The following is a 5035-nucleotide window of genomic DNA, read 5'->3' as shown; positions in this document are numbered from 1 at the left end:
TTATAATGTGCTGCCATAAATTCTAGTCCTTTCCCAGGAGCCTGTCTGATCCAAGCCATCCAGTAGCTACTGAAAGTGAACCCAGAGGCTGTACAGGTCAGTTTGTGGGATTCTCCAGGTTTTTTAACCACTGGTCCAGACTCAGTCAGTGTCTGACCATGAACACCTGTGGAAATAAAATACTCAAAACTTTAGAATGCAAACATTCATACACATGAACAGTGATGTCTTAACACATGTCTATATACCTATTTGTAGCAAATGACTTCTGAAAAATTACTGAAAATGATGGAACATTCATTCTAGTGAACAGAATATTGTAACTTACTTTTTACAAACACCACCATGAGTATTAAACTCCAGACAGTCCTCATTGTTCAGTGATAGTCAGGTTAGATGCAGTGCTTGCTACCGAATCAATCCACACTGCCTATAATGAGAAGGCCAGGGCTGAGTGTCTGATTATAAAGGGATGAAGGGGAGGGAGACTTTGCATAGACCGCCCTCTAGAGGTTTAAATATCCTGACAGGGAGAGATCTTCTGCTCTATTCCTTTATTCTGCAGTTCAGAGTTTACTTATGAGACGTGTTGACTATAATGGCTTTAGTATGATGTGTTGACTATAATGGCTTTAGTATGATGTGTTGACTACATATAATGGCTTTAGTATGATGTGTTGACTACATATAATGGCTTTAGTATGATGTGTTGACTATAATGGCTTTAGTATGATGTGTTGACTACATATAATGGCTTTAGTATGATGTGTTGACTGCATATAATGGCTTTAGTATGATGTGTTGACTACATATAATGGCTTTAGTATGATGTGTTGACTACATATAATGGCTTTAGTATGATGTGTTGACTGCATATAATGGCTTTAGTATGATGTGTTGACTACATATAATGGCTTTAGTATGATGTGTTGACTACATATAATGGCTTTAGTATGATGTGTTGACTACATATAATGGCTTTAGTATGATGTGTTGACTACATATAATGGCTTTAGTATGATGTGTTGACTATAATGGCTTTAGTATGATGTGTTGACTGCATATAATGGCTTTAGTATGATGTGTTGAAGATCAGCAACATGGGAACAAAAGTTCACAATTTTTGCTTGGAGTTTAAATGTCTGAAAAGCTTTTAATGATGTATGCTTTTGGTAAGGTTAACTTATTCAATTATAATTTGACAATTTTTGAGACTGAGCATTTGTCTTAATATGTTGATATCCTGGTGTGGAGATACATTTATATTATGTTGTGCTTGCATCATTCTCACATGGGTATCTGGGTATTTGTTCAGGTCTGGTGCTGGTTTGTATCACTGTGGAGGGTAGTGAACACAGTAATACACAGCTGTGTCTTCAGGTTGCAGACTCTGCACTTGTAAAGACACAGAGTTGCTGGAAGCATCTCTTGAAATGGTGAACTTGTTTGTCAGTGCATCATTTTGTAGATATCGCCATTATCCCATATATTGGAAATCCACTCCATTGCTTTCCTTGCAGGCTTTCGAACCCAACCTGTGGCAAAGCTTATGCTGCTATCACTAACAGAATACCCAGAGACCTTACAGGTGATGCTTGGAGACTCTCCAGGCTTTACAACCACTAAACTTGGCTGGCTGAGTTCAAGACCACCACAGTACACATCTAATGGAATAAAACATAATTAGTCATATGCTACATAGTATGACTGTTAAGGATATTGTTAAAATAATATTTTCTCAATATATTTTATTGAGCATAAACCTATTCCTTCTCCCAAATCTCGAGAGACTTATTGGAGGCAGCTGCCAGCTCTTCTCTACTTCAACTGACTCTGAGACAGACAGTCCACTTTTTACACAGAGGGGTGGTGTGTTATGCTCCTTTGCAAGTAGAGTTGGTAAAAAAATGATAAGACTGTTATAATCTGGGTTGACCTGCGTCATGAACGGGTCAAAATGAAATACAACATTTTGTCAATTTTGTCAACTCTTACTGCAGAGTGGATGAAAGACACACTGACTAGACTGAGGAACACAGACACATCATGCGAAGAGTTCATCATGACATTTACTACTGTGTTTCTACTAATGATAATAGGCGTGACATGTGGAAACTTTCAGATTGTTTGAAGAAAAACTATCTTTACAGTATATTACTATTATTATTATTATTATTATTATCCTTATTATTATCACTTCCATTGTTATAGTCATCACTTAACATCTCTAAATCAGAACATCATTTCATTTTGGGGGTTCTCAAGGAACTAACCTTGGTCCATCACTGATTTTAGTTTACATTAATGACTTTCATCTGTTATCTAAAAGCATATTTGAAGAGTTTAATTCCTAATCGCTATATATCCATTTTAAGAAATGTGGTAAATTAGCTTAAATTGTTAAAAAAATATTTTGAATGAGAATAGTGTGTTTTTTACTATTTAACTGTGGCATGGGTTGTTCAATGACACTTATATTTGTTTAAAATCAGTTGATGGTTTCATTTCAGAGAGTCAAATAATCATGTTTTTTTGCAAAATTCTATATATCCGCCTCACTCTTAGCAAAATAAGTAGTACCAAATTTGTACAGTTAAAAAATAACTGTACAAATTAAAGAAAATATTCAATACATTAATATGAGATCTGAATGTAAAACCTTTACATTTGGCATTATAGTAATTTAGCAGATGCTCTTATCCAGAGTGACTTACAGTAAGTGCGTTCATCTTAATATAGCTAGGTGAGACAATCACGTATCACAGTCAAATACAGTTCCAGTCAAAAGTTTGGACAGACCTACTCATTCAAGGGTTTTTCTTTTTACTATTTTCTACGTTGTAGAATAATAGTGAAGATATCAAAACTATGAAATAACACATATGGAATCATGTAGTAGCCAAAAAATATATATATTTGAGATTCTTCAAAAGTAGCCACCCTTTGCTTTGATGACAGCTTTGCACACTCTTGGCATTCTATCAACCAGCTTCATTAGGTAGTCACCTGGAATGCATTTCAATTAACAGGTGTGCCTTGTTAAAAGTATTATTTGTGGAATTTCTTTCCTTCTTAATACGTTTGAGGCAATCAGTTGTGTTGTGACAAGGTAAGGGTTGTATACAGAAGATAGCTCTATTTGGTAAAATACCAAATCCATATTAGGGCAAGAACAGCTCAAATAAGCAAAGAAAAATGACAGTCCATCATTACTTTAAGACATGAAGGTCAGTCAATGCAGAACATTTCAAGAACTTCATAAACCATCAAGCGCTATGATGAAACTGGCTCTCATGAGGACCCCCACAGGAAAGGAAGACCCAGAGTTACCTCTGCTGCAGAGAACAAGTTCATTAGAGTCACCAGCCTCAGAAATTGCAGCCCAATAAAGTAACCGACACATCTCAACATCAACTGTTCAGAGGAGACTGCCTGAATCAGGCCTTCATGGTCAAATTGCTTCAAACAAACCACTACTAAAGGACACCAATAAGAAGAAGAGACTTGTTTGTGCCAAGAAACACAAGCAATGGACATTAGACCGGTAGAAATCTGTGCTTTGGTCTGATGAGTCCAAATTTGAGATTGTTGGTTTCAACCACCTTGTCTTTGTGAGATGCAGAGTAGGTGAACGGATGATCTCTGCATGTGTGGTTCCCACCATGAAGCATGGAGGAAGAGGTGTGATGGTGTGGTGGTGCGTTGCTGGTGACAGTGTCTGTGATTTATTTAGAATTCAAGACACACTTAACCAGCATGGCTACCACAGCATTCTGTAGCGATACGCCATCCCATCTGGGTTGCGCTTAGTGGGACTTGTTTTTCAACAGGACAATGACCCAAAACACACCTCCAGGCTGTGAAAGGGCTATTTGACCTCATGATACTGGTTTTGATTATGCAAAGCTGTCATCAAGGCAAAGTGTGGATACTTTGAAGATCTCAAATTTAAAATACATTTTGATTGGTTTAACACTTTTTTGGTAACTATTCTACAATGTAGAAAATAGTAAAAATGAAGAAAAAACCTTGAATGAGTAGGAGTGTCCAAACTGTTGACTGGTACTGTATATAGGATACGAACATTTCATTCCAGCTAAACAATGGGTGTATAGCGTTCTGCTAAAATAAATTCATACACATCTAAAGTCGATCAATTAAACATTTGAGAACAGTAATATTTTCACACACGAAGGTACCCATAAGTAATAATTTCTGATGAAAAAACACAAATGGGAAAAACTGTGATAATTCCCAGCACAACAACAGCTCCTTCACATCTCCTTAGATATTTCATATGACTATGTCTCTGCTCTCAGTGAGGTATAAGAAACATAAAGCCATGCATAATACAATATAATATAACAATACTAAAGTTTCTTACAGTGTAATATTCATCAATGAGTTGGTGGATTAATCTTCATTGTTTGTGATTATTGTTTCTGAGAAAAGGTGTATCCATTGTCAGTTTGTAACAGTTGTTTTCAAATGTATGGATTTATGTTGCAGTATAAAATCCAATAACATGGCTATGGCCAAAATCATTTTTATAGTGAGGTTTCATTAGGGTTTGATGGGGTCACCTTGGGGTCATGATAGGGGCTGCACCAAATGATTGATGTATTATAATAATTGATTACGCTTATGTTGTATTAATAGAAGTGGAAGGGGTATAATGTATGCATTCACTACTGTAAGTCGCTCTGGATAAGAGCGTCTGCTAAATGACCTAAATGTAAATGTAAATGTAAGACCCCTCCTCCACTACATTTATAGGGTCCTGGACTACAGATTAGCAATATATATATGCATTATTGTCACGTCCTGGCCAGTATATAAGGTTAATTGTTTTGTAGTTTGGTCAGGGCGTGACAGAGGGTATTTGTTTTATGTGGTTCGGGGTGGTGTGTTTGTGTAAAGGGTGTTTGATTTAGTATGTCCGGGTTTTGGTTTATGTCTAGGTAGTTCTATGTGGAATCTAGTGTGTGTGTTTCTATGTTTGGTTGATTGGGGCTCTCAGTTGAAGGCAGGTGTT

At 36.5% G+C, this 5035-nt stretch overlaps 1 long non-coding RNA gene across 1 annotated transcript; it reads right to left on the bottom strand.

Moving 5' to 3' along the window:
* On the bottom strand, window positions 1-434 carry LOC115204769 (uncharacterized). The gene is made up of 2 exons (XR_003880447.1): window positions 329-434; window positions 1-166 (listed from the first exon to the last, which is right to left on the bottom strand). It is a non-coding gene; the product is annotated as an uncharacterized LOC115204769 (long non-coding RNA).
* Window positions 435-5035: the final 4601 nt, after the last annotated feature.

This window comes from Salmo trutta, chromosome 1 (genome assembly GCF_901001165.1).
Source record: "Salmo trutta chromosome 1, fSalTru1.1, whole genome shotgun sequence".
Taxonomy (NCBI): domain Eukaryota; kingdom Metazoa; phylum Chordata; class Actinopteri; order Salmoniformes; family Salmonidae; genus Salmo; species Salmo trutta.
Note: the sequence above shows the minus strand (reverse complement) of the source record. Positions and strands in the feature narration are given on the sequence as shown.